At 37.2% G+C, this 26,587-nt stretch overlaps 1 long non-coding RNA gene across 1 annotated transcript in view; it reads left to right on the top strand.

Annotated features, from left to right (window-relative positions):
* LOC106629955 (uncharacterized) overlaps positions 1-26,587 on the top strand; it is a 151,447-nt gene that overhangs the window by 72,391 nt on the left and 52,469 nt on the right. The window contains exon 3 of the long non-coding RNA XR_001333310.3: positions 16,049-16,134. This is a non-coding gene — a long non-coding RNA (uncharacterized LOC106629955). The remainder of the gene's footprint in view (positions 1-16,048; positions 16,135-26,587) is intronic.

Here is a 26,587-nt window from a genome sequence, read left to right as displayed (position 1 = left end):
CAAGGGCTCCTTCTTTTCACTCCCTCCAATTCACTGTTGCGTTCCCTTCCCAATGGGATATAATTTCTTCTGTGTAACTCTTACCAGAGCCAGTTTTCTTTTGAAAATGTGTAACTCTCAAACCTGCAAAGGTTCTGGCAAGAGATGGATTTTTGTTGCTTGCCCCAGATAATCTGAGCTTCATAATTTAGCTAATATTACTTCTTATTGGTTTTATTTTGGATTTCTTGTAAAAGCCAAAAAGTAGAAGTAGAAAAATGCAGCCAGTTTTAGTCCTGTCTATGCATTGTTAAACTTCTTATTCCAGGAAGAAGGCGCGCATGCTCTTTATAGATATGTATTTGCTCTAGAAGTCTTTATCTATTTCGGGTGTTAGAGGGTATAGAAACACATAAAGGTAGTTTTCCTTGAGAGTGACTGCAGTTAAATTGAAGAACAGGCTCAGTTTCTTTTAGACTGGAAATTTGGATTTGATTCATGTTGTGCTCAAGACATGTAGCTAATTTTGTCATACAAGCCATTGAACATTCTAATACAGATGGAACTACAAAGAACTATTTCTAACCTGCATGCTGACAAATATTTGCTTAATTCCTTGAATGATAAGATTTTTTCCCCCAGATTTATCTTCTAGAGTATGCAAAAATCCTTTCTGAAGTTGCTCCTCAGACAGAGTCTCTGCCTTACATAAAGCAAAATTAACCATTTCTTGGGAGTTGGCTTATTAACAAAGTAAAACATCTCAGATATTCTGTTGGCTACTACTGGGATTACCCCTGCTGGAACTCCTATGCTTCTGCTAGGAATATATGACTAACAGTTGAAACATGCAGGAACTTAAATTGCCCAAGAGAAGTCTTCAACATTTTCCAGTTATACAGATATACTTTTTGCACAAAAAAAAAAAAAAAAAAAAAAACCCAAAAAACCCAAACAAACAAAAAAAAACCACAACAAAAAAAACCCCAAAAAACCCCCCAAAAAAACAAAGAAAAAACCCAACCCATCTGAAGATTTGTAATCAAAAGGTAGCCATATATTTAGGGAGGGGAAGGGAGGATTTTGTTTTTGAAAGTAATGGGTTCTTTGAAGACTCTTTAATTTTCTTGTTTCTTTGGTAATGCATCTCTGAAATAGTGCTTTTCTAAAGTGACTTGCCTGTCTTACCTGAGGGTGTGGACTCGTTTTATGTAAATGATCATCAGTACTCTCAAGGACAATAAATACTCTCTAGTGATGAACCCTAGAGAAAAGTATAAAGTTAATGTTTTGGGTGGGTTTTTTGGGGGGGAGGGATTTAGCTCCTAAAAAAAAGCTATTGTGTCAGCAAATTTCCACATATGTATTTTTTCCCAGCTGAGCAACCTATATACAATGAAGGAAACCCTTTGCTGTATTCAGGGGAAAAGGTATTAAGTTTCTGGCTGATAAAATACAAGAAACTGAGATTTAAAAGATTTTACTTTGAAAATATGCTGCAGAAATGGTTCATTAGTGTAGAGCTTTTCCACTAACTTTGCTTATATGCTACCTTGAAAAATCATGCTTTTATTACATTGCCATGATTGATAGCATAAAATACTTGAATTAAGAAATATGAGAGTGGATGAAGACATCAAAAGTGTATATATCTCACTTTAGCAGACCAAAATTCTTGTGGATTGGAGGGCTTCCAATTCTTGAGGGTTAGGGAAAGAATATGAGAGTAGGCAGGCATAAAGTGAAGCTTTTCCCACTCCATCAATTGCTTTCAGCAATCTGTGGCTTAGGGACTCACCAAGTCAAAGGTTGTATCCATTTCTCCACATTTAATAGCTGTTGTAGGACTTTGTAACCTGAAGCTATCTAAAAGGAAAGCTGCCCTAAAACTAACCCAAAGGCAAACAGCAGATAGCAACAGGCTTAACTCTGCTTTTGTTGTATTTTTTTAAAAGCATGATATTCTGTTTTGTTACTGAATGATTTTTGCAGCAAAAGTAGGATTGACATTTCCTTCAAAGAGGAGTTGCAAAACTGCATCATCCAGACCATGAAAAATGGCCAGTCTGAGATTGAGGGATGAGATGCTTTTGCTCAGACAGCCTACTATTATTTGCAGAGTAGTTCTTGCTGCAAGGAAATGGGTGCTCTCAGATGAGAGAATTGGTGTGAAAGTGTTGCTTATTGCCTTTCTAAGGAACTTATCATCTCTGCCTCTCGAACTCAAATTCATGGCAAGCTCTACTTGATCCTGTTTATAATTTTGTCCCCCTAGATTTCTGATTGTGTACATTTTATTGAATTAGTCCTTCTTGAGGGATATACTGTCTGTTGAATAGGCTTAATCAATTTTCTTGACAAAAATAGCACTCAATCAATCTTATAAACACTGTAAGGCAAGTGTGTGTAGTTGCACACTTATCCTCTAATGTTGGATGATGACCCTGTTAAAGTTTTTTCTGGGAAGCATATTCAAATTCCCATTGTTTAATTTGAAGTGCCTTTTACTAACAGCTGCTAACTTAAAATGCACTAAAAATATTAAATTTCAAAAAGAAAATGAAGTCGATGTATTTAGACCCAGTAAAACTTAATAGGATTTAATTTGTTGAGAATTTTTAGCTCTGTTTTTTAAGATCAAACTTTTGTCCAAGCATGGGCAAAATTTCCCAGAACTAGTCCTTCTAGATGGAATTTCTCTTGATAACTTACAAGTGAGAGAACGAAAATCTAGTTTGTGAAATCTGAAACTGCATTTCTGCCTCTTTTATGAAAACAAACCATTGGTTAAAAAAAAAAAAAAACAACAAAAAAAAAAACAACAAAAAGCCAGATGATAGAAGTTTGTGTAACTATCCTGGTTTATAACCAGGGGATGATTAATTGGGTAGAAAAATCAGGAAGTCAACCCCCTGGGAAAGCAACATCGATTGTGTGTACCATGCTGCAGTTTGTGTGAAGTGCTTAGAAGTAATCTAAGTAGAGTCTCAGGTTCTGGTTTCTTTCCTCCAAGGCTGCCCTGGCCATTATGTCCCTGGCAATTGCCATTTCTCCATTTACTTGATTTCCAGTCTGTGAAGTCTTTAAGACCAGATGCTCCAGGTGATGAATTGGGAACAAAAATCTCTCTTGGTAGCTGTTCAGCAACTTCATCCAAATCATCTCAGAGACACAACTCCATATTTCTGCTTTTCCACTCTGTTCCATCCCTGCCCAGTGCAAGTGCCTGAGTGCGGCTGAGATTCACCATTTGTGGTCATGGTCACTCTTGTGTGGCACCTGGTGATGGGCACTGCTTTTCCCCTGCCCTCCTGCAGTCAAGGACCGTGTCTCATAAGCTGGATAAAGGAAAATTTTGTCACAGTTTTGAAAGGACTGCTGGCTTGAGCATGGAGGATTTTATGCTCATTTCAAAAAGTAACTATAAGCAAGGAGCACAGACCTGGTGCTGCTTAATGTGCTATGGGTAACACAAATTTCTTCTCCTTCTAAGGGAAATTTTTTTTTATTGATTTTTATTGTCTCAGAATAATTTCATACTGTTGTCCTATTCTGTAAATGCTTCTGTGAAGCGTTTCCGTGGACTCAAAGCTTTTGTAAATTTATAATGTTTTCTCTAAGTTTATATTATCAGATTAAGAAGCGGGTCACATAAAGTTATTACTTGCAGGATAAGGCAAACAAATTTAGACATCAAAGGCCAATTTTCCCTTTCTTTTACTGTGAAAATTTCCACTACCCTCATATGTGTTTGAGTAATACCAAAAGAGGAAATTAAACTTGATTGAGGTTTACTCCCTCAGTCCATCCAGTAGCACTCTTTATGCGGGGTCTCCTCTGAGTTTCTACTAAACTATCAACAGTTTGGTCATGAACAATTTTCTTTCTGCACTGGTGATAGTGTCCAGGGCAGTATTTTAGGTCAAGTGATTTATCTGATCTATTCCACCAGCAACCTTATCAGGTAGAGTTTTATCTTCTTTAAGTGTTGCCTTCAGGGTCAGATACTCAATACAGACAATGAATAGGAATTCTCAGGTTCTTATACAGAAAGTCTCACTTTTCCCCACAAGCTAAATTAAAAATCTGCTTCTGAGAGTTTGAATCTTAAATATGAGGCACAGGTGAAAAGAATGGCAATAGATTTAGGAAAAAAAATCTATAAGTCTTATAGATAATTAAACTTGGAGTACAATTAAGTGCTTTGGCCTAAAATATCAAGATCTTATTCTATGAGAGTTGGGATTTTTTAACTCTCAAAAAAGCTCTCAATTTTGACCCAGATATATGGGCTGACCTGACTTAAGAAGGAAGTTTTAAATGAAATACATTGCTTAAAAAAACTTAATAGGTAGGGAAATTAGGTTTAATAGTTTTACTGATATAGTATTTTTAATTAAAGACAAAATATGCGAAGGACAGAATTTTTTGGTGAACTTAATGGCAGAATGAGAATCTAACAGAGAAGATAAAATTTTTCTTTTATGAAAAGTGCTCTTCTGAAGGAGTAGTTACACACACCTACTAAAATTCAGCAGTTGTATGTCAGTCTTGTGACCATATAGCTAATGGAAGTGTATGGACAAAACAGAAAAATAAAACCCCAAATCAAATTTATTAGCCACTGAAAAGTTATTTCTGCAAATCTGAGAAAAGGCATTTATCTTTGTTTAAATCACTCTAGTCTGCAGCAGGATTTTGTTTGCATCTTACTGTGTTGTCTTAAAACAGTCTCAGGAGGAGAATTTAGCTGCTTCAGTATACGTTCCTAAAGAGAAGTAGTTATCCCTTAATAGGTAATATTCTTGCATGACACAAAATTTGGTACTTCATTTGCATGGTTGTATGATTTGATCCTTTGAAATACCAGAACATTAATTGTCATGTATTCTGTATAACACTATACTGGTCATTGAAATAGACATCATTAAAATTCTTTGTTTTCTGTCTTTTTCTAACTAGTGTAACAGCCCATGGCTTGCTTATTTCTGTTGGCTTTGATGCTGCTCATGATACCATGGGATTCTTGGAGGCTCTCCTGGTGTCATTAGGTACTGGGGTAGAGCATGCCTGAGGGCATACTCCAAACCTGGATACAGGCCTGGCTATGGAACAAAGATTATCCACATAAAATAACTGCTCTAGTATTTTCTAACCAATTTTAAAAGGGCTCTAGCTCTTTAGACACCCTACAGGACTTTGTTGCCATGAAACTTTTCCAAGCTTTTCAGGGAAATTACAAAATAATTTTGTATTCTTTTGCTCCAGGCTAAGAGCTTTGCTATCTACAGAATGCCAGGAAAGACTGTAGATTTCATACTTTCACATCTCAAACATGCACCGAATCTATTTTTGAAACATCTATGCCTCAAATTCTGAATGCTTCTCGATATTACACACGTGTATTAAAGCAAAAAACATCCTGGCTTCTGGATGTGCTGTGTCCATGGTTTCCACAGTGGTATAGCCCAGTTTCAATTTAATTTTTTTATCATTTGAGTCCTGATGGTCCAAACACATGTAACTTTATCACATGTTCTGTGACAAAGTTGTTTCTACTTGTGCAGTTATGGGACTTCTGGCCAAAACATGATTTTGGGAAATTTTACTCTGTGGAAATTCCCCAGAGGGATTTCTTGGTTTCTGGGAAAACAAACAATCAAACCTCTTAAAAATGGGTTTAGGCAAATTGTTCTACTCTAAGTCTGCTTTGCCTGCGTGGCTGAGCTTACGGATAAAGACAGAAAGGATGAAGTAAGCACTTGTCAGGAGTTGTGTGAGCTTTTTAAAACCAAAAACATTTTAGTACCGCTGCATTGCTTTATTGTCACAAAAGTTTGAAGAAGGATTTAAAAAATATTTTTGTTTTTCTTTACATGCTTTCAATTAATCCTCCAATTAGTATGACCTGGGATTATGTTGTTACAGATATGTGTGGTTTGGCTTTTTGTGTTGGTGATTTTTGTGCAGAAGAACTAGTCATCTGTGTTTTCAGGAATTGACCTTTATATGGTCAACAGTTTTTGCCTGGGTAGAGATAACTGAAGAAGCTGATATTACACACACAAAGTCTTCTTTGTTTGGAAACTTCATGCTAGATTACTTTGGATGCCTCTATTTTACTTTCTTTTCCCAAACACATTCTGGATATTTTGGGTGTTGATTTTTAGTTAGTGACTGGTCCAAAGACACCACAATCTCCTCCACAGTAAAATTGCTCCTTAAGTTTTCCTCTTATTTGTTCTTCTCACTCTGGGTTGGAAGGCTATTACTTCAGAAGATTAATTTGTTTTCCATTAACTCATTTGTTCATCAACCTTTATCTCTAGTTTTTAGTAATTTAAACTTTCCTTTGTTTCCATTCCCACAAAAGCTTGGGGAAGATTTCTTCCCCCCTTACCCCTTGTTTCCTGTTGAGCATTTGGGTCTGAAATAATAAGGTTTTTCTCTAGACTGAAGTAATTTACTGAGCCTTCATTATCGACCTCTCTTCAAAATTTTAAAATAAAATCTGGACAACTTAAAATCATTGGTCCAGTAACTGTTTCTGCTTAGTACTAGACATGACAATTGACCTGCCATATCATATGTCCTGCTTAGTCTACACATTTCCTGCTTAGCCTTGTGTCCATGATCAGTAATTCAAGGAACAAAGTGGTAGTGTTGAGCCCAGGGTCTACAGATATCAAATTTGACCAGTGGATCATGGTTTAGTGCATGTACTTTAGTTTTAGTGTAATAAACAGCAGTTTCCACATGTGAAAATAGCCATTGTTGATAATAGATGTAAAAAACCCCCAAAACAGAAGGCAATTTTACATCCTTGCCCCATCTCCATCCTCCCCTGTAAAGAACAGATATCCTTTGTATTTCTGGAAAATTTGTGACCTTGACTTCTGGGTACAAATGCATGGATAACCTTCTCTGCCCATTAATGGAACATTATGTCTGCTTTGCTGCTCCCATAACAGTGTCACTTTATATAAACAGTGCATGTGCTGTACACAGTGACTTTTTAAACTTGCCACTTGATGTATGAACTCATGATCAAAATGAAATCTTTGTCATATGTACATAGCAGTTTAGCAGTTGTCCCATTTATATAAAATCTTTGATCATCATTGCATTATCTGAGTGCCACTTCTACCAACTACCTTAGAATAACTTTTTTATCTAGCCTTATAGCTTTTTTTTTTTTTTTTTGGTAGGCTTTGGGTTTAATTTATTTGTGGGGCTTTTTGTAGGGATTTGTAGTGCCTCATTTTCTTCTCTTTACTAAAATCCCTGAACTCAGTCTGCCTCTTTTTGTCTTCAGGTTTTCTTAGATTTTTTTAATACACTTTATAATAGTATAGTACTGTTTAAAATGTTGAAGAGCAGCCTTTTAAATAAAATATTGAACAACTTATCTCAGCACTTTTTGCTGGATTCCATTAGAACAGCTAAAAGATTGGGAGCTATTTTGTATGTCATTCTCATTATTGTTTTCCACTTACAAATTCTACTTAGTTTGAAGTGGAGTGTCCATGTGTTCTGCAGCCCTGACCTTGTAAATGTCACTTTTACTGACATACGCCCTGTATATCAGAATATGTGCTCTACTGATGTTCTGGCCTTTAGGGCTGTGTCTGGATTAATAAACTACGCTCTGTGGACAGAGCTGTCCTGCTGAAAAGGGAGCACAGCTTAACCATGAGGATGCAACTGCACTGTTCTCCTCAGGTGCAGAGCAGCATCACTAAAACAGGCATAACTTCTGTTTGCTGTCTGAAAGTCGGCACACAGATCACTCCTTGTGTAACCTTAATTTGGTAGTGGTTATAGTGCCTTATGTGATGTTTTCTTTTACTGCGTAACATGCCACTGTACAGACACTGGCTTTGCTACTGTGGTCCTGGAATTTAATGTTCCTGTCTGGACTTCACCCCTACAAACCTTCCCCAAGAGAGAAAGATGGAAAAATACCTCAGAAAATGTTTTGGTTTGGAAAGGAAAAGTAAGGTTTCAAGGAGCCTCACAGAGAATCTGTGGTTTCACCTGTTTAAAGTGAAAAGCAATTGGAAATTGCTGCATGGCTGTGGGAAGTCTTGAGATAAGACATATGGAAAAACTATATACAGCTGTGACTGGTGGGTCAGAAATGCTCCCTTTATTAATTCTGAAGAGAGAAGTAATCTCTACAGAGGCAGAAACAGGAATAAAAGCATAGATTTCAGCAGGTTTCGATTTACAGTTGACCGGACCATGTGTTAAGTACCCATTTCTCTATATGGGTATGGCTTTGAGGGTTTTATGCCAAGATCTTATTTCCATAGCATTGTACCTCCTTGGCTCAGTGGAATCATTGTAGATTAATTTTACATATGAAGAAATGACTACTAATCTAAGAGCCCTCTCCCTTAAGTAAGGGAGAAAAGCTGCTCCATAATGCAGAAAGATATTATTGCCTTTGCTGTTTTGATACAGCACTAATGTATTGCCTTCTCTACAGTTATTAATGCACTTAAAATAGAGTCTCTCCTTCTTGACATCTTCTACTCTGAATTTAATAGAGACTTTAATGAAATTTTCATGGTAAAACAACTTGCCAGAAGGTCAAGAAAGCCAAAAATAAAACTGGGGATTTAAGTCATCTAAATGTCCTTTTCTTTCTCATTTGTGATGATAGCTCTTCAGGCTGGAAAATGAGCTAGAAGCTGATTACCAAAGATGGGGAAGGGAGAATAGGGAGGGTACGGGTTGAAGATGATGGAACATAGTGTTGAGAAATCAGTCTCTCTTTCTACAGTCTGAGAAATTTCTATTCAATAGCTTGACAGTTATAAATGTTGCGCTTCCATAAATGTTTTCAGAATGACTTACACAGAACCTTGTTATTGCTTATTACACAGTCCCTTGAATCTATGTTTTGGCTGGTGATTTCTTTCTACAGTACACTCTTCTTTCTTTAGAAAACAAAATTTTTAAAGGACTGTGTGAAATGTGCAGCACTGAGCTTGAAATGTAGCAACTTGGCTTAGTCACAAATAATTCTGATTGGAAACACCAAAATTTAGTTGGTTAATTGAGAGCTGTGTGACGTTGTTAATTTCTTGCCATTCTCTTGAGTCTTTCCAAAACACCTAGATCTATTAAGGATTTGCTCCTGTGCTCACTGGGAGATGAGGTCGTGCACTGTTCTTAAGCACTGGGACACTGGTTGCAGAAATACAGTTTGTAAAGCATAAACCACCAAGATAAAGGGAATGTGTTTTGTGTGACATAATTAAGAAAAGAACATGTGCCTATCACACTAGCCACTAAGAAGGAATAAGTGCCTGTTTTCCTAAGGAATTATATTGCAGGAGTAATGGACTGATTATTAAGGGCAAGATGGTGGTGTAGTCCTTTAGAAGCTGAAAGAAGAAATTGTATTCTGCAGTGCAAGTCTCTTGCATTAGCATGAGCATGGCAGGCCCATGTGGAAGATGTGTGCCTCAGGCTGAGATTTGTTCTGCCTTTGTAGACTATCTATAGAAAATGAAGTGTTGTGATGAGGAAGACTAATCTACTTCCTTCTGATAAGTCTTGAGGGGATCAGCTGTGGCGCTGGTGCTTGTGAAGTTTGTCTTGAACTGGAATTCTGAATTGTTTGAGAAGTCTGTGTTTTCCTTGGTGTTGGCCACCACCAGGATTCATCAGCATGAAGGACTACTTTGTCTTCAAAATGAAACTTCACGGGGTAGGAAGGTAAATGGGCGTATTCCTTGCTTACACAGACAGGTGGCAGTCTTGAGGATACCCTGTGGTAATTTGGGGAGCACTGGCAGGGAAGGCAAAACAGATGGAGAAGCTGTCAGCTACCAACAAACTTCTGTTTTGGAGCAGGATAGGTCTGTAATCAATTCTCTACACTCAAACCTTGCAGAGGAGCCTTGCACAAACACCTCTATAGTTCTAGGACATCTACAAGTTCAAAAAGCAGAGATGAAATGACATGACCTGTTCCTGGTCCATATTACAGTGCCTGTTCTAAGATTTATGTGTGAAGGTTAAGTGGTAAACAAAGCATGTGTAACTCCTAGACAGTGTCTGCTTTGAGTGTGTGTAAAGAGCTGGAGTCATTAACATAATTTGTTAGTCTTCAACATGTTCATTAAGGAAGGCTTATATACTTTTTATGTATCGAATCTTAACAGCATTGGATATTTCTTCTGTTGCTAATGCTATCTTATTTGAAAAAACGAACCCAAATCATCAATCACTTGGACAGATGCCCATACAGTTCAACCTTTTGTTGAGGCTGTTCCTCACTTAGGTATAAGCTTCAATGGCATCTGTGTATAATTGCACACATTTAATAGAGAATTACAGTGCTTACACAATAGGACTATTTAAAAAATAAGATTTTAAATGCCATTTACTCTGTAGTTGAGTTAGTAGGGATAAGAGTACAGGAGAAATATCTTAGGACCAAGTGATGGGAAGGGACTCCATCTGAACAGATAGTCCAGACTGTATCTTGTCTGCTAAGTTGTAGTGGGATCCATAAGTAGATCTTCATTTAGATGAACTATGAGATGGAAATCCTAGTAATCTAAAATAGCAATTTTTTTTACAACAATATACAAAATATATTGAGTTTGAGTGCAGGCATGATCACACATTATGGGCAGAATCACAGCTGATCCAAAGCACAGAACAAATTTTAAAAATGGATTTCTGCTTTGGAAGAGGAAAAAGTCACATTTTTATAAAAAATTGGTGCAGCTGTAGACTCGACTAACTTGCTGTAAAATATTCTTTTACTGCCTGGAGGGAAAAATGCAATAAGAATCTTGTTTCCAGAAAAATTCTATTCCTCAGAGTAAGGATCTTTAACTGCAAATGAAGACAGGAAAAGAAGGATGTGTGATATAACCTAACTTAAAAGAAGTAAAACTACAAAATCAAACAAAAAACCCTAGAAAGGCATGTTGTACCATAAACCTTTCAAAGTGAGTTTGATTGGGAGAAGATTATTTAATATTGCATTGGATAGAGAATACCTGTGAGGTCAAGCACTCAGCCAAGATTTATCCCTGTGCTGTTAGTTAGCTGGTAAAGCAAGTATGCAATAAAAATCCCTGCATACTATCTCTTCCTTATTTTTGGACTTTTAAGACTGTTCACATGCATAAGTGACTGGAGAAGGAAGACCACTTTTTTTTTTTTTTTCCTACAAGTATTAATAATAAGGAATATTTTCATAATGAAGCATTCTGGTTTGAACTTGGTTTGACAATTTTATTTTTGAATGTGCAAAGAAAAAGCACTTGGCAGATGTAGGTGAGTGGGACAGAATGTCTCTATTACAAATCTTCTCTATAGCGCCTGAGGAGAGGTCAGTTTTGTGATGCCCTTTGCCAAGAGCTGCAGAGGAATGTTCCTGGACTGAGACGAGGAATTAAGGATTACGGCCACTATGTTTGTTCATGCATGTTCTGCTGTCTGGCAAGAGGGTTATCCACTTTTATCCTTTTCCCTCCCAGAATTATATTTTTATTCCTGGCAGCAGTAATCTGTGCTAATGTGACAGAGAAAATTTGAGCTTGATAGTCAGAATAGTGGGTATAGAGCAGTACAAATCATTAGAACAAGTTCATCATGTACCAGAGTAGTTGTGCTTCTGATATACTTGAAATCACTGTTATTGATATTTTGCCAATATATTGAAAAAAGTTGCTGTAGTCTATAAAATTTAATAAATGATTGATTTCTAGTAGCAGAGTAGATTGGGGTGTGTGATGGTTGTATTATATCTGAATTAATGTATCTCAAGAGATCTGAAATAATAAAAAGCACTTAAATATTTTGGTCTCCTGATGGAAAGAGAAAATATTTCATTCTCCCTAAATGAAGTAGGCGAAAGTGCAGACAAATACAAGTTTTGGTTTTTGTGGGTGTCTGAATATATGTTGTATTGTACGACCTGTGTGGGTCCGAGTTGCTCCAAACGAGCTGCAGCTGCGGGGTCCTTAGTTGGGCAGCAGCTGTAGCTCATGAAGGTAACTGAGATAAATAGGGGTGGGTTGAGAGCCCAAGAGGAGCCCCTGAGAAGACAGGAAGGACTGTGCTGCAGAGCATGGAGAAGAGCCCCAGCAGAGAGGCGAGAACAACGCTGCAGTGAAGATTACAACAACTGGTGACCCCGTGTGATGAAGAACACACAACCAAACATCGAGAGAAGGTATGGAATCCCCCGGACAGCCGAGAGCTGTGGCAGCCTGAGAGCTGGGACTTTGGATTATAATATGGCCTTTGAATTAAGGAGCTGTAGCAGCAGAAAGCTGTAAGAATATGGCCTTTAAGGAAAAGAGCCTTGGAACATCTAAAGACAGCCGAGAGCTGTGGCAGCCTGAGAGCTGAAACTGTATGTATATTGTCATTGTATAATTGTTAAAAGAAAAGGGGGGAAATGTGGGTGTCTGAATATATGTTGTATTGTACGACCTGTGTGGGTCCGAGTTGCTCCAAACGAGCTGCAGCTGCGGGGTCCTTAGTTGGGCAGCAGCTGTAGCTCGTGAAGGTAACTGAAATAAATAGGGGGTGGGTCGAGAGCCCAAGAGGAGCCCCCTGAGAAGATAGAAAGGACTGTGCCGCAGAGAATGGAGAAGAGCCCCAGCAGAGAGGCAAGAACAACACTGCAGCGAAGATTACAACAGGTTTTGCTTCCAGAAAATTCATAAAGTTAATTCCTGTTTTGGTTCAAGGTAGTATATAAAATAAAAAACCCTTGCCCAAGAAACTCTGAACCAAATGAAGCTATGCTTCATAATCAATAAAACTCAAGGAGAAATAAGGATTTCATTTAATAAGTGAGCAACATTACAGATCCAGTGATCAGAATCCCTTTCAATAAGTTAAGACATATTCAACATCTCCAGTTCCTGTCACAGAAAGCTTAATGCTGTATTACTCTGTCAAAACCACATTTACAACTTTTATTTCTGTAGCTGTAAATTATTTTAGCAGCAGTGAACCCAGCAGAAATAGTTTGGTCCAAGAAGTATATGTTGGATTATGCATAATGGCAAATACAGTGAGTACCTTGCATTAATCCAATTTCATGGCACATGCAATATTACCACAGCTTTTTGTTTTTGTTTTAAACTCTCTTAAACAATAGCTGTCCAGTGGAAGCATTTCACTTTTGAACGCTTTAAGGCTGTTCACTTGTGATGCAAGTCTCCTGCTGTCAGCTGCTGAGTGATGTCAAGTGCTTCAAATGCCCTTCACACAATGCACTATATGGATGTTGCATTCTGGTCTTATGTTTCTTTGCACTACATGGAATTGAAAACAGCAAAGCTGACATTTAATACTCAGTCTCCCCTATTTGTTTAGTTTGTGAAAGTTTAAAATAAACGTCTTTGAAATAACTCTTCAGAGGCCACTCAGGATTATTAAGAATAAATCAAACAACATAAGATCAGCTGAAGATCTGTGACTTCGGCTTCCAGCAAAGTCAGCCTTTGAAGCTAAATCTGTATTCTGCATCTTTCCATGAGGTGTACAGCTGGGCAGTTCAGAATGTCCAAGAGGGACTGAGGAACAGGGCCTTATCAGAAATCTACTTTCATCTGTTTGGCACTTCCATCTGTGAGACTGTATACACAGAAAGCAGATTGGTGTTTAAGCTCCCTATGGACCACAAAATATTGCTTTCTGAAATCTCCAAGGACCTCAATAAGGAAAAACTGCCAGTCTTTCTTTAGAATGATTCCTTGGAAAATGGTGTTTGAAAAGTGTAGAAGGATGACATTTTAATTCGAGGGAAACGCTTCACTTCCACTTACCTATCTAATCAGTTGGCTGTGCTGACTTTAGCACTGCAGTGGGTGCCAAGGAGAAGGGAATATTTGGTTTCTCCTTGAAGCCATAATCTTTACAGTCTTGCATCTGAGAATTCTTTTTTCTGAAGAAGCACCCCAGCATGAATGCTGTGGAAGTTGTGAAGCAGTGCAATCACATGTAGGTTGTGTGCTCATGTGAGGGACGTTCCTAGGGACCCAGAACTGCTGCATTAATTACAACAGTAATTAAGTTCATTTAAAACACACTTTTGGCAAGGTTGGTCCAGGCTTTGGGCAACCTTGTGGGGGGTATGAAAGGTGCTTTAGAACAACACTGGGTTTGCTTCTTTGCTGTGCAAAACATGGGTTGTGTACTTGAGCTTTGAATGTTTTATGAGAAACCAAAAAAAGCATTGGCAGGGCTGGTGGCTAGTCTCATTTAGTAACCTTCCAAAATGCCTAAGGTTTCCAGTTGAAAGTCTGATTTCAGTCCAGTATGATTTTGTTTACCAAAAATAAGAACAAAGTATTTCTTTTATATTCACTTCTTTATGAGCATGTTGAGATGAATGCTTTGCCCAGGTTTATTTTAGCAAGGATGGTATGAGAAGGCATGGTCCTACCTAGCTATCCCAAGGTCCTTGTTGGCCCTCCAGTGGCCACTGCACCTTGCCTTTCTTCCTCTGAAATAAGGAGGAGGCAAGAATTCCTTCTGCACACAAGCCCAAACTCAAATGCCTGCATCTCGTGTCCAGATTTGATTAATGTAATTCACATGCTGTGCTCTGGACTAAACCTTTTAAATCAGCCTCAAGTTGATGAAAAATTACTTTGATACGTGTGGAGCCTGAGACTTTTCTGGATGCAATTCAAGATGCTGGGTTTTACCTACAGGTCCATAAATGTCCCTGGAGCTTTTTCAGTTAGTAAAAGGATTTGGTTTTTCTTGTCCTCAATATGAAGAAGTAGAGGCATGTGAGCTGAATAAAACTTTGCTTAGTGCTGTGAAATACTGTTAACTCCTTTTTTTTTTGTGAGGATAATTCTTTGTGGGGAACTGGGGGGAAATAGTAGGGGAAGAGGAATATGATATGCCATTTTGTGATGAATTATTTCTGCTTATTTCCTGGTTTGATGCATTCTCTTGGCTTTTTTAATGTTGTATCTTAAATGTACAGATGTGGTACAGCGCTGGTCTCCACAGCTTCCACATCTCTTCTGCTGCAGTTCCATGCAGCAATTTCAAATAAAATGTCTACCTGCAAACTGGCACACTAATGAAGTTACTTTCAATCTTTTTCCATTTCAAATTGAGGTGTCTGAGGAGCTCAGGCAAGTTTAAAATTTTATATGATTTTATATAATTCTATGTAGGATTATAAATTATGCCAGACAAATTGCCTCCATGTTCGTGTTGCAAGTCTAACCTGTCTATAACTTTATAGGATTATGGGTGAGATAGAAAGGAAATCTTTGCAGAAACCACAGCAGTGGTGGAGGATCTAGTTAGTATGTTCAAACTATTTGGGGGATTCTTGTGCCCTAATCAGAGTCTTTCTATGGAAGTCAGTAATTTTACTGCTCTAAATATGTTACCAGCTGCAGGTTAATTGCTACATATGAGGATTTGTCTCTTTGGAGCTTTTTTTCAACTGAGGTGTTGCCTTGCGGTGTGTGAGTGGCACTGTTGCTCTACAGGTGGATGGTCCTCTCTCCTCTGGAGCAGTTTGACCAGCAGGCATGTTCCTTGTTTAGTTGCTGATGCAGTCTTTCACATGGAAGAAAATCAGAGTGAATTTAGCAACTCTAGTAAAATCCTTTGACAGAAGCTGGTTAGTTAGTAACAGAGAGTTGTTGTCTTGAGCATCGTGTGGTTGATGAATGACTTAGTAGTAATGTATTAGTTGACAGAAACAGACCATCTGCTTTTGTGTATTGTTGAATGATGAGCACAGTGGGTATGGAGTGAAGGGAAAGGAGAAAAGAAAACCTGGTGCTCCAACATGTCTTTCTCCCTCATTTTCCCCAAGAAGAAAAATGAAAGAGCAGAATGCATCTAAAAATCCAAGTACAGACATTCAGTAAAATTATCTTAAAATGGTTGTAGAGACAATATTTTGATTTTCTGGAAATGGTTCAATTTTTGTACTATAAATATGCAGTGGCCCTACAGAAAGAAATTAACTGTATTTGTGTTGGTGGTGATATTTCTTTCCTATAAGTTTTTCCATGAATGTTGTCTTTATATTTTTCAGAACACTCCTAACATGTGTGCACCCATAGAGTTTGGAGACTCTAGTGGCAATTTATGCCCTGGAACTTAAGGGCACCTTCAGCTAAGGTAAGTGCATGCTTTTTTTTCTTGTTGCATGCTTTTCTCTTAAGACTGCAGCCAGTCTGAGCAATTCAGTCACCAATTCTGACCAAGGGCATGTTTGGCTTTTACAGAAAGATAGTAGTGCAGACACTTCATCACTCCTGTGTTCAGTTTACTTATCTTACCAGTATTAAGTGTGTTTAGGAAACTTACTTGTCCAATATTTTCTTGCTGCCTTTGCAGGGTAAGTGACTCTCCATCCAGTCCCTCAGCAGTACGCTCTGAAGGATCCATCATGATTGTGGCAACTGTGTGTTATGCCTGGTTATACTTGCAGAAAATTATAAAAGATGAATATAAAGACTATTTCATATAATTTCTCTTGTCCCTCTCTATAAAGCATTCTTCTTATTCAACTGTTTTCAGTATCCCATTGTTTTGTTTGTTTGGTTTTGAGTTTTTTTGATTTGTTCTTAGTCATCAAATGTGAATTTTTTTCTCTCCAAAAGGATATTGTGAGAAGTGTGACCTTCATCTAAACCATGCTTGCTGCTGTACATCTTTTAACAGGAGCACCTGCCGTTGCCATGGCCTTGCAGTGGATGCCAGATAGTTAAAAGGGCTGTAGCCTTTATAACTATGATTTTTGCAGTACTCATCTAATCTGTATTTAACTGGAATTTAATGTGTCCTCCAGGGGTTGACAGTACTTATCTCATATAATGTCATTAACTTGGGATAGTAACCTTGAGGGAGGAGAAGCTTAATCAGACTTTATTTGCTTCTGACTCCTGCTATGAAAATGTTGGCCTTTCCTGTGGGTGTGATATCCACTGCTTAATGGAGCAGGCACTGGTGTAGTGGCTGGGGAGGCCTCCAAAAGTACTTCAGTCATATTGTCCCATGTCAAGAGGCTCAGAACAGGGAACAGTACAAATTTGAAGAGAAAATTGAGGCAAATCAGTGGCCCGATCCTCCTCAAAGCATAGAAGGGCAGCAGAAACCAGAGCAAGAAGGAAGGTGATCCTGTCCAGGCAGTTGTTTTTCTTATGCTCCCTATCCCAAGTCTTCCTCTTCCTTCCTCTCACTAATCCTAAACCTTCCTATTCCTCCACAAATTAATTTTGTATTCAGCAAGCATAAATTTTTTGTATAAAGGTTTGTTCAGGAACACAAATGCACATTCACGTTAACTTTGCAAAATATACCCAAACAAAGTGCTTCTATGTATTCTGTGACTGTTTTTTAAAGAGAGATTTTGGGCAGGAAGCCAAAACTAGTGAACACTTGCTTTTAATGCAGTATAGTAGCAGATGGTCAGAAACAGCCCGTGGACTCAATGCCTCTTTTGAAGTCAAATATGATACTAAGTAGCAGAAGTAAAGATAATGAAGTGAGCAATTTGGTTTATGACAAGCAGGGGAAGAAATTTGTTTTCAATTAACCTACCAACATATGAGACCAAGGTTAAGGTTTTTAAGGATATAGCAGCATTTGGGTTTTAGTGCTGCTCAAAGGCTCATCGTATTTTGCCACAAAAAAAATTAGTGAGTGCTTTCAGGCTGGATTTGTAGTGGAGGATCCTGGGAAGAGTTGCAGCAAAAAGCATGGAGGCCAGATGAGTTACCCTGGGTTTATAGGCCGGTACATTACATGGTGTTGCTCCCATTGCCTTCAATGACTGGCAAAGTGAAGCTTTCAGATCCTTCTCACGTATATTGAATATTTACTTCCAAGAAAAGGTGGAATCCATTCTAATTATTCCATTTCCAATTACTAAACCATATTCACATAATCTAAACTTCTCAAAAATGTAAGTACTTGAGTTACTCAGTATCCTGGTGTGCGTATAAGTTCCCATGATGGTTTGATACTTAAATTTATACTTTTATTAATACATTACTCTTACTAAAGGATGTCTTATACACTTTACACCTACAGTTTTAGAAATTTAATTTTTGTCTTTGTGTTCATATTCATGGATGACACTTTATACAAAGTTATTTAGCAGAACAAGTTTTTATGTATTTACCAATGTGTGGTTTTTTTTTTTTTTTGTTCTTAGAAACATTTCCCAGTCCTAAAAGAGAATGGACAGTACTCCTCCTGGAATTTAGGGCTGGAGCGCTGTTCCCCACCTGGCTTGGTTGGCAGCTATCCCAGTGTGGTTGTGTCAGGGAAGCTGTGTGTGTTCCACTATTCACCCTACAGTGAAATACCAAGCCTGAGGATGTGCATGACACAGATGTGGAGCTTACCTACAGCCCTTTTCACCTCAAACTGTTGTGTTTTTCTCTTGAATTCACTAAATAGTAATAAAAGAATGTGGATATTCTGAGTAACACTAAATGGAGGTCTCCAGTGTTGTGTGCATCTGTAAACCATAACTCTTAGCCTTTTAATATGTTTCACTTTGCTCAGCATGCAATAATCTGTCATGCAAAGAACTGGTGTATGAATCCTAGAGGATGAGATCTTGCTACAATGACCAGTTGCATAATATCTTGGAAGATAAAAGTCACAAAAAATAAAATTTACCTGTATGTTTATGGTAGGATATTTGAAGATTTCATTTATCATGCTGGTACTGTGCCATGTTCTTGTTGTAAACCTCTGGAAGCACTGAAGAGTGATATAGGTTATCTTTTCAGTGCGTGCCTCTTGCTCCAAGGCCAATACTATTACTGGTTACAGACTTTTTTATGTCCTGGAGGCTGTTCCTTCCAGGCTTTAATAGCTCCACATCCATTTCCATATGAAATGCATTTCCTGCAGTCCCTTTGTAGGACTAATGAGTCCAATGAACTTGTTAAAGGTATCTAAAGACTTTTCATGCAGTTCAAATGAGTTCATGTGAAAAAAATTAGCACTCCTCATGCCTGTTAAAATCTTCCAATGAAAGAATGATAGAATTGACTTTAAACAAATCACCTCTCCGCCACTGCTTTATCCTAGGAAGTAAAAGTCCAGCTTCTTGGTTGTACAAGTGCAAGCAAATTATGTAAGGAGGGAAAAAACCTTTTAAGCAGTTGCAAAGGGTACTGTATAGCTTGTTTCTCTGTTAGTTGAAGTATGATGGAATGCTAGGTCAGTCATCTTCTCCACATGGTTTGGCAGGATGTTTCCTCTGCACCTGTGTCTTCGCAGCCATGTGACTGCAACTGGCTTCTAGGTCTTCAGAGAGATGTCAATAACACACATAATATCATTGTTACCTAAGTTCTTTCTTCCTTTCCTGCTTCTTTTATAGTTTTATGAACCTTCTACTGCTGCAAAAATTAATTAGATGCTCCAAACTTTGACAATACAGTTGAGAGAACATTTTTTTACCCTTACAGTAGGGTTGTAAATAAGCCATTTGATTTCACTCTTTGTGCATCCTACTCTTTTTGAAGGGTTTATCCACCATAACTTTAAAATCAGTGTTTTTATTTCTAACAGAATTTGAATCCTTCCTGTAGGTAAAGATGTTTTGTGTCAGTGAGTTAGCTTTTCTGAAAACTTGTAGCCTTAAAAATATGAGTGACTATTGTTCAGGGAGGAGTCACAGAAATAGTGTCTTCTGAAGTAGAAGAAAATAACTGAGAGTATGGTATTTGGGGCTTTTCTTTTGCATTTTGTATTTGAAAAAATGTTATTCTCTGAAGAAAAAAGTATTAGCTTGCACTAGGGACATGGTGCTCTTACAAGAGGAAAGCCATACTAGATTTCGAAAATACGTATGATGCTTACTTCAGTGATTGTCACAGTAGGCAAATAAGATATTAAAAAAAATTAAAATAGTTTGATATGATTTTATTTTCCTAATAGTATATCCCTTAGACTAAATCTTCTGCATTAATTTAAATGATTTCTTCAACAGCATTTTATCTGTATAGTGCTAAATTTTACAAAAGTAAAATATGGAAACATGAACTGTGCTTGGTCATGAAATAATGAGTTATGCTTGGTCTTGTCATAACTTAGTCATGAAAGATCTTGTCTTGCACATATGTAAATGTTTATTTGTTTAGATTTGTTCCAGCATATATCCTGTCAGTTCTCAGTCCTGTAAAGATCTTACAGAACTTTGATTTTTTTTTATTGTCTATAAAATTATGTATTTCAATAATTGCACTTAGGATTTTACAATCCATTGCAGTAGCAGCTCTTTCCACATGTAAAGAATGTGCTGATTGGAAGTGGCCCACTTATGCTTCCAGACAAGATCTGTGTGGTTTCTTTCTGAGGAACTGGATCAATCTGTGCAACTTTCAGTCTAATAAGCTACTTTTGACTGCAGGAATCAAACTTTCTTGCTACCTCTTTTGTTGTGTAGACTTACTAATATCTACCTTTGCCTGATGCAGCTTGTTAGGCTGCAAGGTAAACCTAGTTTTCTGCTCTTTTTTTTTTAACTGAGAAGGGATTAATTTGTAATCCCATGTGTGTTTTCAATATCAGTTGAGTAATGAGACTGAGGAAAAGTAATGAGAGGGCGAGTATTTTATCCTAGTTATTTTTACATATCTGAAGCAAAAGATTCCCATACTGAGGGATGCATATGAAATGAAATTCCTCCAGTGACAACTGGGACTATTCTCCAAAATAAGAACATTTCTAGGTCTAGTGATGTGTCTGCCAGTAAATTTTGCATTATTTTTGTTTACAGTCTTTTCTCTATACACTGTTTAGAAACTATACTCTTCAACTCCTAGAAACTAAACATTGCTAACAAAACTGAGTTTTATGTACTTAAAATTTTGAGATCTCATTTATAACAGCTGTTTGAAAAAAAAGAAAGATAGTGATAATTCTGCAAAGAGTTTCTAAAAACTCAAAGGTAAACTGGAAAGTCCAGATAACTTTTAAAATGGTGATTAAAAAATAGTATATTGCTGTTTAAGGAATACTGCACAGCATTGCTGCCTAACAGGAGCAAAGTTACTAAATGCATATCAGTACATCTGTCTTCAAATGGTAAAGCAAGTTTACAATCCATCTGCTAGATCAGAGGAAAATCTGCTTTTCAATTGTGTTTTGTGACTTGAGTTCATGAAAAAATGTTTGTACTAGTATGCATTTGCTTACAATGCTGAGGCTTGAAGCTGATCTTCTAACAGTCTCCACATTATTTTATGATAGTGCAGCCCTTTTTAGTTCCAAATTCTGCTCTTGCATCTTTTTTCTTCATAATCTTTGTGCTTCTAAAGAGCATAAAGGAAATTATAGGTATAAGCAAGTCCCCCGTGAGTTGAGTTCTAATGCTGTGATGGGATTAGATTAACTTTGCACAATTCTGATTCTCATTATGAGCCCTGTCAGAAAGCTGGATTCATATGGTGCCATTTTCTATTCTCATTACCACTTTTGTCACAAAAATGAAATTTTTCATCTGTCATACAGGCTGGAAAAGACTGAAGCTGGCAACAGTAGTGTGATAACCTTTCTAATGCTGTGCAGTTTGACAGGCTGTGCCTTTTTGCTTTGCTCTCTTTAATGGTTTCTCAACATGTGTGAAGGAGAGAAGGGATGGATATCCATCTCAAGGTATAATATATGATTAATAGTGCTGTCTGTATTCAGAGGACTTCAACTTCCCAAACTGAGCTGGTTGCAAAAAGAATGGCAAATATTAGAAACATTGGCACTGATAACTGGGCCCTGTTTTCATTTTCATGTGGTCTAAGAATTGAGATTATTCTAAAAATATTAAATCTAACTCATATCTGTGTTTCCACAAATTCTTGATGGTTTTGGTGTGCTAGTTTACATGTCCCAAATGACGAAGTTCCTCTGTAAAACAGATCTTACCAACTGCCAGTGTTTTCCAATATTTAACCCAAAATTTCCTACTTTTAATTTATTTTCATTAACAGAGTTTAATGTCCTGGAAATTGCCCTGCTATATAAGATTTCTATCCTTCTTTACTCTTTATGTCAGTAGACCAAAGAAATATAGCTGTCTTTTCATTATTCCTCACATGCTCTGTAATGAAAACTACAACATAGGGGTTCTAGGTAGATATCCTTCATTTTTATATCTCACATTTGTAATACCTCCTGACCTTCTCTATCTAGAAGAGAAAATAATTTATGGTTCTGTGTCTACATCCTCCCTGTGATGATACCCTCATCAAACTACCTGCATGATGAGAGAGTGTTATAGTACTGCTCCTGTAAGGACTAGCAGAGAGATGCTAGGATGCTGCATGCTGAAGTTAATAAGTTTTTGCCTGAATGAAAGCTGCTGAAGTGTGGATGCCTGAAGGCCTCAGTTGTTAATAAATAAATGCCTCATAAGTGTTAATACACAGCAGTGTTTTGTAAGAATAGGGCAGGAACCACAACCTGTGCCTCTCAGAGACAATGTGTTTGGGAGAAGCTTCTTGTGATACACCCTTGTAAATAATAGTGTGACCATTTCTTGCCCATGTTTTCCTTCTGAAATGTACTGACTGACCAAATGTCACAAAAGTGCTGATCCCATATGCAGCACCTTGCAAGAATTAAATGCATTGTACAGGGCATTGTGCAAAGGACATCAGGCTTCATAAGTTTTGGTATTTGTCAAACTGATTTGTGTAACTAACCTTTTGTCAGCACAGTGGGTTCTTGGAAATAAACCCAGTTCTGTTGCATTTAAATGTAACAGTTGTGCATGCTTATTCAAGAAATATGTCTAAGAGCAATTCTACAGTGAACATGAAAATATGGAAAAAATCTCCATGGTGCTAAATCCTTTCCTGTAAGGGAATTTACAGGAGCACAGGGATTATAAAACATGTCTGCCTCAGCTCCTAGGTGTTACAAAAGTGCACCTTTACATGAAGACATCTGGAACATAAAGCTCAACTCAATCACTGAAGATTCCATCTCAAATGCAATCTATTTCAATGTGACCTTACATCAGTGAGCACTTGAACTTTGCCTGCTGGCAAGCAAGGTCTGACTCCAGCTCTCTCTTATCCTTTCACAGAGCTGCATAGCTTGCCCAAAGTGTTGTTTTGGTTTTTATTTTTGTTTGTTTTGGTTTTTTCCTCTACTTTTGTTTTGTTTTGTCATAATGGAACGCAGCTTCTTTTCCTGGCTGCCCTGAAGGCTTGCAGCATCACTTGGTATGTCTTTGACCTTCCTCTTCCCACACAGGAAAATCTAGCTAATACAGATTTTTTCAATAGTTTTCTTAATTCAGTAAATTGTTTTACAGTAAATGCAGGCATATAATAGCAACAACAAGAACAGAAGTTAATAGAGAAATTTCACCCCAGCATTAAAACCAATTAACCTAATGTCACCTATGCTCAAAGGAAGCAAGCCAGACTAGTTCTCTTGTAGTATATATTATTTACTCTTTACTGTGTCCTATTTAAATCATGAAGTTGAGACAGAGGAATGTGTTTAAAAAAGGAATTATTCTGTTTCATTTTGATGTATAACATCTCCTGAAAGCCCTTGTGCTTTATTTGCTTCCGAGATGCTATGTATAAAGCAGGCAGTAAAAGCTGAGTCTATGAAATAATGAGGTTAAACCAGGAGTGACTTGGGTCCATTTTACTTGTAGCTATTCTTGAACTAGTAACCTTTTATTTTGTTTGATTGTTCAGTAAATGAAAAGGTCTCAAGGATCCTAATCCATCCTGTGGAGTAGCTAAAATGACAAAACATTTTAAAATGTATGCTTAGAATCAGAGATTATGTAGCAGGTTGGGGGGTGGGAAAGCAGAGCAAGGAATGGTTAGTAACAGCTTGTCCAAGTGCCTCAGGGTGCCTGTAGAAAGAAATTTATTTATTTTTACTATCTCTTCCCCTGCAAGAAAATAAAGGCAAATTCAAGTGTGCAGTCTTCATTTGCATCTGACTTGTGATGTGTTGTATCTCAGATGTGTCAGTACTTGAAGACTATTTCTGTTCCTTTTTTTTAGCTCCTTTGTCAGTCTGTAAAGTGCCCCTGGCATACTGGGAGGCACTGACAGCCTTGTTACCCTGATAATTTCCCTTTTGGAAGAAGCACATCTACTTGAAACAGTAACAGAAACACCATACCAAACAGAGGGGTAAAATCAAGCCAACACAGCAGAAATTGTTTAAGTGGCAAAAGTAAAGGGAGCTTTGTCTTCTGGGACAGGCAAGTAGATTTTAATTTTGTTCAGAGCTTCTAGGGAAGATGTGTATTACTAAGAACTAATTTATTGATCCATTGGGAGAAAATCTTCAAGTACCTATTATGTGTTACTGGATGACAATTTTTGGCCTTGTTTCTTCAGTTTTCCTAGGACTGTTTCTCTCCTTTACCCTATGGCAGATTTCATGGTGGAGAGAACCCTTAGGTAAGAAAATAAGTGATCTTTGCACCTATTTTCTGGCATGACGAGGTTGGAAAGTGGAGTATACCATTTTTATCTTCTTTCTTTTCCTTGTCCAGTTCCTATTTTGCTGTGAGATTTTTATGAATGCGTAGTGTAGATTCGGTTTTCTGTAGGTTATAAAACAAAATACAAAAAAAAAAAGATTAGAAATCAAGTCTAATATCTAATCAGCTCTCAACAGCGTGTGACTGTAGAAAATATGAACAATGTGCTGCTAGCCAAGCATGTTCTTGTAGTCAGCTCCAACATTTCAAAATCATAATACCATGAAACTTCCTGCTTTTGAAACCATGGATGAAAGTCTGTGGCTTGTTTTGAGAATGTTTAGGAGCTCAGGTTTTATAATCGAATATGTTACTAGTATGTGGATGTTCAGTAAATTGTATTACTGAATTGAAAATCAGTTTTAGAAACAAATAATGTTGGTAAATGTCTATGCAGATTGAAAGGTTTTTTGAAGCTATTATATTTGACCCCAAAAATAATGTTATTGCAATAAAAACCAAAAATCACTGAACTCTTACATTATGCAGGGTTAAAATTTGAACTGGTTTTGCTTATTTGTCTCCGCTGATGAGTCATTATTTAAGTGTTATAATTTGTAAATTGAGTCATTATTTGTTATGATTTGTAAATTTTGTGTCTATATTAAACAGCTGCTAAGTGCCCACATTAATGTGGTTTTTTTGTTGGTTATTTTAATTTATTTTTTCCTGAGTGAATCTGTTGCTGCATTAAGAGATGGGTTGTGCCTGCTGTACTTAATTCTCAAAGCCAGTAACATTGTCTAATTCAAATTTCATGAAAAAGTTAAAGCAGAGTCAGGCCTTCAGACTATATACCTTTAGACTTTCTAAGATTATCCTGCACACTATTTCCCAGATATAAGGAACACATGTTACTTCTCTTTGATTTACTATATATTATAAACTAGTAAAATATATTTGAGTTGGTAAAAGATGCATTAGTTGTGCAAGGCTCAAGCTGGTGATGATAAAAGCGTCTACTGGAACGTCCATTGTCACAATTTGTAACAGTTGTTTTGGATGGTACTGCCTAAAGCTCTTCAGTGATTGATATGAGGTAGTTTCTATCTTAATGAACTATTTGCCATCAGAGACTTTTATTAGTAAACCAAGGTGTATCCATCTAAGTGTCTTTCTATGCCTGCAGAATCATCTTTCTAACAGTTTTGGTTTTTTTTGGTTTTTTTTTTTTTTAGATTTTGTAGCATATTTTCTTTGTTTACCACTCCTAATAAAGGACAGAGTAGGAAAGAAATATTTTTGTAATTCTCATCAATTTAAGACATAAAGGATTTGTGCTGGTTTCAACATAGGAAAGTCACTGCTCTTGCGAACAGGCTGCAATTGTTCCTTTTGGTTTCACTCCATGTTCCCCAAAATGTGGGCCATTTGTTTTCCCATTTGAAATTGTATTGGAACAATATCAGAAAGTGTTTGGTTCTTTGATTTTTTGCCTTTGATTATGAACATGTGATCCTGTGTTAACAGTGCGTAGAGGAAAAAAACAGCAGTGTGAAGGCAATGAACTGCAGTGAAGCACTTTTTAAATGATGCCAAATCTTTTCATAATTCCAAATCTTTCAGAGTAAAGATGATCTTTGGTTGGTGTAACATGATAGTTTAGACACTGCTAGAGAACAATTGATGAAATCCATCATGTGGAAAAAGAATTTCATAGTGTAATACCTCTGGTTGTCAGAGTATATGAGCCAAGAGGTAATAATCACAGCTAAGAAATAGCCCTCATTCTTCAAGATGAATTTTTTTAATAGTAAAGAATAAATTGCTGCTTTAACAGAGAAATGCAGTAGTTGGAAGAATTATCTGCTGCCTCCTGGTCAACAGATGATGCCAGTTTTGAATTTGATGAGTAGTGTTGGTTGAGACAGCTGGTTTTTGTCTGTTTATTTATTTTTTAAATTAGAACTCATTTTCAGTATTGGTATTAGGAGTCCCATAGTGTGTACAGAAAAATACTGTGTATTGCAGAGGATATTACTTCAGTTTGTTTTTTTTAAAAATAGGTAATTCATATGGTTTAGATTGGAAAGGGTCTTAAAATTAATCTAGTTTCAACCACCCTGCTGAGGCAAAGGATCCCTT

Source organism: Zonotrichia albicollis, chromosome 1, assembly GCF_047830755.1.
Source record: "Zonotrichia albicollis isolate bZonAlb1 chromosome 1, bZonAlb1.hap1, whole genome shotgun sequence".
In the NCBI taxonomy this organism is placed as follows: domain Eukaryota; kingdom Metazoa; phylum Chordata; class Aves; order Passeriformes; family Passerellidae; genus Zonotrichia; species Zonotrichia albicollis.
This window is presented reverse-complemented; position numbering and strand designations above follow the sequence as displayed.